General features: G+C 39.2%; 1 pseudogene; it reads left to right on the top strand.

Moving 5' to 3' along the window:
* Positions 1–303: 303 nt before the first annotated feature.
* Positions 304–3,720, top strand: LOC132773476 (F-box only protein 5-like; annotated as a pseudogene).
* Positions 3,721–10,024: the final 6,304 nt, after the last annotated feature.

Raw genomic sequence — 10,024 nt, forward strand, 5'->3', positions numbered from 1 at the left:
AATGTGGCAGAGTTGCCTATGACAGCTCTGCTTCCCAAAAACTGTAAATTATTGCTGGTTTGATTTTATTCTTTCTAATTAGGGAGGAGAAGGAAGAGAGAAAGCCTCCGCTGTCTAGTAGTAAAGATGAGTGTCAGTGATTGAGGTGGCAGAATTGGAAGTGAGGCAACAAATTCGCAAATTAAAGAGCAACAAGTCACCAGAACCAGATGGCGTGCATCGGAGACTTCCTCTGTAGGAACCTAAGAATGAAGCAGCTAAATGCTAGTGAAAATATGCAGCCTTTCATTCAAATCAGCTGACATGCCAGGAGACAAAAGTAAAGATGTAACCTCTCTATTTAGGGAAAGCTTAAGGGAGGGTGATAGAATGATAATCAAATAAGTTCTTTGATGTAGGTTTGATGGAGTAAGAGCCACCCAGGCATCAGCAGCTGGAATTCTGGAATACTTTCACATTAGGGACACAAAGCAGAGGGAGCCAAATAATTTGGCTGTTTGAGTATTGGACTAGGACTCCGGAAACCAGGGTTCTATTCCCTGCTGAGCAAAAGAAACCAGCCGTAAGCAAGTTATACCCAAATGCAATGACAAACCTCTGAATAAATCTTGCCATTAAAACCCCATTGTGGCCTTAAGGGCATGATGTCGTAAAGGACTTGAGAGCACACAAAACAACAAGATGTATAAATTAAAGCCCAGTTGTATACTGCAATATCCAGCATCCCCCTCATCCAAGTGTGGTTTTAGGAGATCCAAATGTGGTTTTAGGAGAAAAGTAACCCTTTTTTCATTTCCCTTTCCTTTGACTCTTTCAGTATTCTTTCCATCCCTGCTGTACTATAAAGTTAGCTGTATAACATCCTCAAAAAGCCCTGGGAGGTAGTGAGTGTGTTATTTTACAGGAGGTCAAAATGCAAAGTTATAGAAAAATCACAATAATTTTAGTAGGAAAATAATGCATTTCAGGTTGAGTATCCCTAATACAGAATTCAGAAAGATGTAACATTTCAAAATCTAAACCCTCCACATGGGTGGCTAAGTTGGGGGAATGCTAGATATTTGGGGGAAATGTGATTTTTCCATAACTTTGTATTTTGATCTCCTGTAAAATAATACACTCACTACTTCCCAGGACTTTTTGAGGTAAGGATGTTATAAAGCTAAGGCACTATAGTGAGCCCACTAGAAGCAGTTACAAAGCCAACCCTAAGGGTAGAAACAAGAACATATAAAGTATACCTTATTAGAGAACATAAAAAGTGAAAATTAAAAGGGCAAGAAGAATTGGGAATTGATTATTGGTTTCACTGTCATCAACTGTATGAAAGATATAAAAAGAGACTTGAGGGTGGAATTCACATCCAAACAATCAGAATTGGAAAGAATATGGGAAAAGAGAAACAAAGGGTTAATCTCCAGATTATACAAATATTATTATACAAATACATACTAAGCTCTAACATGGAGGAAAACTGAGTCAAGGCAGACAAATAGAACTGGATAATTGGGAATACTTATGGAACAAAGGATTCAGATTTATGTTATCTGAATCAGTTAGGGATAATCTATATAAAATATTTTATAGATGCTACAATCACCCCAGCAACAATGGCAAAAATAGATGAATCACAATAAGGAATTTGCTGAGAGTGTAGGAAACTGAAAGGGGCATTCATCCATGTGTGGTAGACCTGTGAGACCATACAAGCATTTTGGGATTATATAAATAAGGAGACAAATAAAATGCTACATAATAAGATTTAAAAAGCTCAGGGTTGTCTCTAATAGGTTTACATTGAGAAAAATATAATAAAAGAGATAAAGAAATATACCAATATAGTTTTGCCGCAGCAAGATTAACCATAGCCAAAGACTGGAAAGGGGGGAAATGTTTAACTAAAAAGGATTGGAGGGAAAGAATGCAAGAATATATGCTAATGGCCAAACTAACTAATAATAGGAGGAACAAAAGTAATGAGGACTTTTTGGAAAAGTGGAAGTTGGCCATGGCATATCTGAGTCAGTGACACAGAGGAGTACCATTAGGAAATTAGGATTACTATGAGCAAGGATAGATAAATTGGCTTAAAGGATTCATAGTGTTTCAGTGTGGAAGTCATAGTGAAGGGTACACGGGTGTGGGGAAGAGATTTTATTTTGTGTGGGATAGGGGTTTTGTGTGTGTGTGTGTGGTCTGTAATATGCCGTGTTGCTGTTTAAATGTTATGGTGACCTCTTATATTAATAAAAATTAACTCACAAAAAAGCAAACAGAATTCATGAAGACTATAATTGGGACATAATTATGGCTAGTCACTATATTATTTTGTAGGCCCAAGGAGTGAATATGGATGTCTTTTAACAAAGTGGGGGGGATTGACTGAAATGTATCTTGGACCTTTATTCAGTGATTATATATTTTAATTAATTTTTAAAAAAGAAAATGACTTTCCTAGATGCTTTTATCTGGCCTTTTGTAAAGGATATTCAGATTAAATTTTTAAACACTTGCAAGAGGGAAGAGTTATCAGACTAGCTTGTCCCTTTGACATGGATACTGATAGTGGAATTTATGCAATTAAAAGAGTGAAGGTCAAAATAAATTTTAAGGAAGTGTATTTCTTCATGAGCTCTTATTTTATGCCTCCTTTTTCAGAAGCCTTCAGAAAATTTCATATTAGAAGCCACCATAAACAATGGATATAATATGTATTTTTGACACATACTGCCAGAAGAATTTTACTTGTATCATGGAAGTCCTAAAATTGTTAGTAGCAGAAGTGAAGAAAAGCCAATACACAACAAAGAAAACCAACAAGTATCAAGGGGGCATGTTGGGAGTGCCAATGACAGGGGACACGAGGACAGTGGCTATTCCTTCTTGTGGGACTATCAGCTTGAACTGACTGAACATGAAGGTCTACGACCATACCACCCTAAACACGCCCAATCTTGTATGACTGAACATGAAGATAGTACACTGTTGGGAGGAAATATCAATGTTACACCATACCACGGTTTCAGTCAAAGAAAGAATTTGCTTCCAGTTCTCTGTTTTGAGGAACTCGTCTGCTCAACTTTGAAAAATCTTGCTAAAGTAAGCACAACCTGGAAGAAATTTCTACAGGTTGATAACTGGGCTTTAGAAATGTACAACAAAGCACTAACACTCACCTCAAGTAACAATGCTGCATCCTCCAAATTTATGGATACAAGACAATAGTCTATATGTATTGTTGATTCATTGTTGATGTATGATGTTTTAGATTTTTACTGTTGGCATTGAATTCTTGCTGTTAGCCGGTCTGAGTCCCTATATGGACGTAGAGAAGATCACAATATAAAAGTTTTAAATAAATAAACATGCTCTTCACTGAGAAGAATTTAGTCATGTTCAGAAACTAGGAAGTACACCAAAGTACACCACAGCCAGAGTAACTCCAGCTCCAGCTCTTTCAGTTGCTACACACCATTTTCTGACTTTGTGAAGCCACTGAAAAATATGGAAAGCCTGAAAGCCTGTTATCTTTGTGGCTCATCTGCCAAGTATCAGACCCATCTCCAAAGAGCCACATGCATCTGTGGGGGTTGAAGCATTGACGTCTGCACAAAATGCTTATGCTCCTACCATAGTGCCAAGGACTACACAAGCAGGAAGACTGTGAAACCATCATCCAAAATTGAAGCACTTACAGCTAGTCACTATATTATTTTGTAGGCCCAAGGAGTAAATATGAATGTGCTTGTTTATTTTAACGAACTTGGGGGGAGGGGGGACAACTCAAATGTATGTTGGAGCTTTATTCAATGGTTATATATTTTTAATTTTTTAAAAAAGAAAATGACTTTCCTAGATGCTTTGATCTGCCCTTCAGATGCTTTGATCTGCCCTTGCAGGAGGGAAGAGTTATCAGACCAGCTTGTCCCTTTGACATGGAGACTATTGGTGGATTTTATGAAATTAAAAGAGAGAAGGTGCTTATAGTTCCAAAATGGTCTCCTGGCATGGTAAACTTGGGTATTTAAACACATAGAAGTTCAATGCATACATACAAACATAAGATTGTTACATTCACATTGAAAAGAAATAACTTGTTCTTTTCTCAAAAGATGAATAGACTCTGCTTCATGTGTATAGTAATAGTTCTATGTCTTTACTACAGATGAAGAGACTCCAAATCCTTGAAATGTTCTGGTTTCGTTACGACAAATGAGTAGACTTCAACACATAAAAGTTCGATGCATACATACAAACAAAATATTGTTACATTTACATTAAAAAGAAATAACTTTACGAAGACGCCATCCAACTCTGTTACTCCTTTCCACTTGCTACTGTTCAGTTCCTGAACCGGTGCTTGGCAGCTGTGGTGGCCTGGATCAGGGTCAACAAATTGAAACTGAATCCAGACAAGACAGAGGTATTCTTGATCAGCTGAAAGGCCAAACAGGGTATAGGGTTACAGCCTGTGCTGGATGGAGTTTCACTCCCCATGAAGTTACAGGTTCGCAGCTTGGGGGTTCTCCTGGATTCATCACTGAGTCTGGAACCCCAGGTCTCAGCGGTGGCCAGGGGAGCCTTTGCACAATTAAAACTTGTGAATGTACGTTGAGAAGCCAGACTTGGTTATGGTGGTCCATGTCCTTGTTACATCTCAAATAGACTACTGCAATGCACTCTACATGGAGTTGCCTTTAAAGACTGTTTGGAAGCTTCGAGTAGTCCAACAGGCAGCAACCAGGTTTCTCACTGAAGCAGCGTACAGGAAGCATACAACCCCCCCAGCTACATCAGCTCCACTGAGGCTGCCAGTCTGCTACCAAGCACAATTAAAAGTGCTGGCTTTAGCATATAAAGCTCTAAATGTTTCCAGTCCAGCTTATCTGTCTGAATGTATCTCCCTTTATGAACCAATTCGGGTGTTAAGATTGGCTGGGGAGGTCCTGCTCTCGGTCCCATTGCCTTTGCAGGTGAGATTGGCAGGGACGAGAGACAAGGCCTTCTTGGTGGTGGCCCTTCTGCTGTGGAGCTTCCTTTCCAGTGAGATTAGATCAGCCCCCTCCCTCCTGGTGTTCAGTAAGAAACTTAAAATTTGGTTATACACGCAGGCATTTGATGAGTGATAGTATTTGTAGTATAATACCTACTACGATATAGACATAAATGAAGCAGCTAAATGACAACTGGAATGATGTATAAATATGTGAGAGGAAGCCACAGGGAGGAGGGAGCAAGCTTGTTTTCTGCTTCCTTGGAGACTAGGACGCGGAACAATGGCTTCAAACTACAAGAGAGGAGATTCCATCTGAACATTAGGAAGAACTTCCTGACTGTGAGAGCCGTTCAGCAGTGGAACTCTCTGCCCCGGAGTGTGGTGGAGGCTCCTTCTTTGGAAGCTTTTAAGCAGAGGCTGGATGGCCATTTGTCAGGGGTGATTTGAATGCAATATTCCTGCTTCTTGGCAGGGGGTTGGACTGGATGGCCCTTGAGGTCTCTTCCAACTCTTTGATTCTATGATTCTATGATTCTATGATTCTATGATGCAATGTTAAAATGCTATATGCTTTATGTGACGATGTTGTTATGTACTGTGTGTTAATGGATTAATTCATATTTTTACATTATTGAATTTAGCTAATGGTATGTATTGTTTCAATACATATATTGGTGGCATTGAATTTTGCTCTGAGTCCCCCTCGGGGTGAGAGAGAGTTATACAGAAATGCAGTAAATAAAAAAATAAATAGCAGCAGTAGAGAACAACCTCATGTGCCATTTTAAAATTTCTACAAAGACCATAACACAGCACCACTTCAAGGTATTTTAGAAAATTAATACTGCAGTGCATAACCATCTGCTGCCTGATGTCCATGCTGGCGGATCCTGCCAGAAAGTGGTGTTTTTGCAGCCGCTTCCAGATGCTGCAGTCAGTCCTGGCTAGAGAGAGCATATCTGAAGCTCTGTCCAATTGACTAACTTGATAAAACATGTTTCTGGCTAATGAGGCAAGACTTCTACATATTACTCCCTGTTGGTTGCCGTCTTTGTCAGTCATCTCAGGGCTCATGTGCCATGGGAATTTTTTTTGAGCTCATGTACCATGGGAATTTCACCTAACTCAGTGGTCAACACAATTAGTGTTAAAAGGCACCTGTTTTATAAGTCTACCAATTAAGCTAATACTGCTCCATGAAGTTGCTTCTCTCCCCAACCCACCACTTAGCAAAGTGAGGTGTCCACCTCAAGCAATGAAGCAGCAGGGCCAGTGAATTACACGATATCCCTGACTCCAACCATTCTATATCTTCATTGAGCCTTGGTTCTAGAGTCAGCCAAATCTCAGGTGCCTTGTTCTGAGAGATCCCCAAAATCAGGCATTGTGGATGGGATATCCTGACAGATTGTCTGTGAGATGGCAGCATAATCAGTCATTTTGGACACTCAAACTGCAATGTCTGACCAATTCTTCAGAAAACAGCATTGGTTCATTTGTCATGTCACCACTATCTCCACAGATTCTGCCTGGCTGTGCCTCACTCTTATAGTTGTGAAGGCCACCATGATGGAAGCAGAGCTTACAGTGGAGTTGGGAATATTTTTGAGAGCAATACCTGAAGGATGTGATTAATAAGATTTTTTTTCATATTTTGAGGAGTTGTATTAAATTTTGTGAACACAAGTTTTTCTTGGCTTCGATTTAATTAAAATAGAAGTGGCAAGTCTGTACCTTTGGATTTCTTCTTTCTCCCATTCCTAGCAGGTTAGGGGAGTGACATTCAGATAGTGAGCAGCTGCAGCAACAGAGGGAGGAAGTTTGCTTTTCTTCCAGCCATTTGATTAATACTTCAGGGCTGCCTCCATGGACTCAGCACTCACAGCAAGTCCATTAACTTTTTTCTTGTTGCAACATCTCCCTCCACCAGCGCCACTCTTCATGTTTTGCTTAAGTCTTTTCAAGTCACTCAGTGTTGCTCAAGGCTCTGAATCTAAATGTTTTGACTGTTTTTTCCTTGATAAGTCTCAAGGATGTTTAAAAAATAAAAAGGCAGCACCAAGAAGGGAATAAAACTCTTTCAAAGTGTTCTTTTACTTTTTGTCTTTGCTCACCGACAAGTCTTTTGCTCTCCAGCCCCATACTTTAAAGTGTAATTTCTTTTCCTCCGCCTCAGATAATTAGTTTTCCTGCATTTCTCACTTATTCCCTGACTTCTTTGTGTCAAATCATATTATAATACATTAAATATCCAAGAAATACAAAGCACTCAGAAAAGCTCTTTGGAGGTTTCATACCTGTGTTCTCTCACTCGCTTTCATTAAAAACTGACAGAGAAACATGAGGTGTTGACATGCCAATAAAGTAATATCAACCTCAACCATTCTCACCACTGCTGTGCATGTTTTAATACACACACCTATAAGATATACATAAAATAGGAAAGGGAACATTTGTATCAACTTGGGCCAATGAATCATAATATCCCATATCCAAAAATGGCACCTTTACAATCTCAGCATTATTCATCAAGAGCAGAACTAACTTTGAAGAATCAATTAAAAGAAATGAATAAGAGAACGAGAAAGGAGTTTTCAGCCTTCAAATAGAGAGGACAACAGTAGAGGAAGCGGCTCCAAATTCTCTAATGCAGCAGTATGTAATTTGTTCACCTATCACAGCCACATCAAAATATATTGCTACTGGATTATTTTCTCATTGCTGCAAAGGAATCTGGATTTGGTCAAAAGAATTAAACAAGAGCTATAAGGAATGCTCACGGCAGAAACAAGTCTAGGTTTACTCCAATTTAAGTATGTGTAGAAGGAAAGGGAAACTCTTCCTGGGTTATCAATTTCTTCTGAGAAGCATCATGAATAGCTGAAGATAGCAACATGCCAGTTTGTCATCACCATCATGAGCTGTGCATCTCCATGATCTCTTCACAAACAGAAGAAGCCACAGTGAAGGCATAAGTAGCACCAAGCTCACTGTGGGTTGCTAATTAACAGAGCCCATTACTTAGGATAGAAAATACAAGCAGAAGAGAGCAAGTTTTTTTTCCAGTAACACAGAAGGTCCATCAGCCAAGAGATGTTTGCCAGTGCTTTAGGAGAAATATCAGGTGCCACAGGAGAAGAGTCTCTTTGCCCGTGTCTGTGCAAAGAACAGTTAGGGTTGCCGCTGGAATGGGAAAGAGTGAGTGAGAGGTAAACTCCAGGGTCAGGGCATTGGTCACAATCCACTCTGGATTTTATACAAGCATCCAAAGATGCTGAATCTCTCTAGGGCAGTGGTTCCCAACCAGTGGTCCTTGGACCACCAGTGGCCTGCAAGAACGAAAGTATGGTCCTCAGCCTCACTATTACTACATCGTTGCCTCAAAACCACACAGCAATGGGAGTTACTGGTCTCATGAAACCCTCTTATTGTGCCCAAGCAGTGTGATGTCAGGAGGGGAGAGGCAGACTACCCTAAAAAGAGTACTACTACCACATCAGCTCTCGATTATTAAATATGGTTTTCTGTGGGTGAGCAGATGGCAACTTTTGGATGGCATGTGTTCTGTATCAGAAACTAGAGCTGATGTGGTCTAGCTAATGCAATTTTCTGAATCAGCACTTCAAATAACCAAACCGAATCTAAAGTTGACCAAAAACTGATTCGTAACCCTTTTGGTACTAATGTTGGAGAGTTGTCCCTGGTCAAAGTGGTCCCTGGTCAAGTGGTCCCTGGTCAAAAAAAGATCGGGAACCACTGATTTAGGGAATAATATTAAGCACCTTGGACAATTCCTCTGAAGTCTGATGAAAAATACAGATTAATTTCACCATACCTTTCACAACGAAGCAACCTACTGCCCAAGCGCCCAGGATTCACACCTCCGATTAAGACAATGCTATAGAGAGAAGTAACCAAAATATTTATTGGGTGGCAACCCCAGAAAACCTGAGCAAAACCATCAGATCTAGAGGAAGCTGTGGGGTGTTTTGGAGGCTCTCTACAATGTTGAGCTTCCATAGAAGTCCAGAAAGGCCCCATGTTTCTTGGGTCTCCTGATTCAGCCTTGTGGATCAGCATTTGCCATTCTTTGAGATGCCTTTCACATGACACAGTTATAATATGATGATTCTACCTTAATTGCTATGTAAACAACTTGGACTAGCGATTTAGTAAGAGAAAAAATGAAAGTTAACAGCCAGAGAGCTCTAGTGCTTTATCAGGCTACAAACAACAGGACTTTACAGGATTCAGTTATGGCAATCAAAGTGGAAGCCAGGGGTGAGGTTTTAGGCTGGGACAGGAGTGAGTGAAGGGGAAGGAGAGGGAAGAAACATTTGCAAAATACTTGGTCATCACAACATACCAAGATTTGCCTTCGCCAAGGAGAAGCCAACATTATTAGCTATTTAATGTATTTGGGGTCTCTCCACTTCACCCACTCCTAACTTAAATACTTATCCTCATGTGGATGGTGTGATTTTAATAGTAATTGCAATGTTTTATATGTTTTAATGTGAATTTAATTTAATTTTTTAAAAAATAATAACTTAATGTATTTAACTGGTGTTATTCAAAGGCATTGAATAGTTGCCATATGTAAAGCTGCCTTGAGTCCTCTTTGGGGTAGAGAAAGGTGGGATACAAATTGAGTAAATAAATAAATAAATACATCCACAATGGTAAGAGTCACCATTTATGCTTGTAATTACAGTGTATTCATTAAAATTACTGGCAATTAAATAAATATACAAATCAGGTAAATAAATAAATAAATACATCCACAATGGTAAGAGTCACCATTTATGCTTGTAATTACAATGTACTCATTAAAATTACTGGCAATTAAATAAATATATTTTCTACCCATAATATTTTTGAGATCTGTAACTACTATTTACTCCATATATATTGTTATTTAGAGTGTGATTTTCTATAAGACAGACTTTTAAAGGAACACCACTATCATGTTATAGCAGAACATACTGTACTGCCAAATGGATAACTCGTAGTACTACCAATCATAAG

The sequence above is a fragment of the Anolis sagrei genome, chromosome 4, assembly GCF_037176765.1.
Source record: "Anolis sagrei isolate rAnoSag1 chromosome 4, rAnoSag1.mat, whole genome shotgun sequence".
Taxonomy (NCBI): domain Eukaryota; kingdom Metazoa; phylum Chordata; class Lepidosauria; order Squamata; family Dactyloidae; genus Anolis; species Anolis sagrei.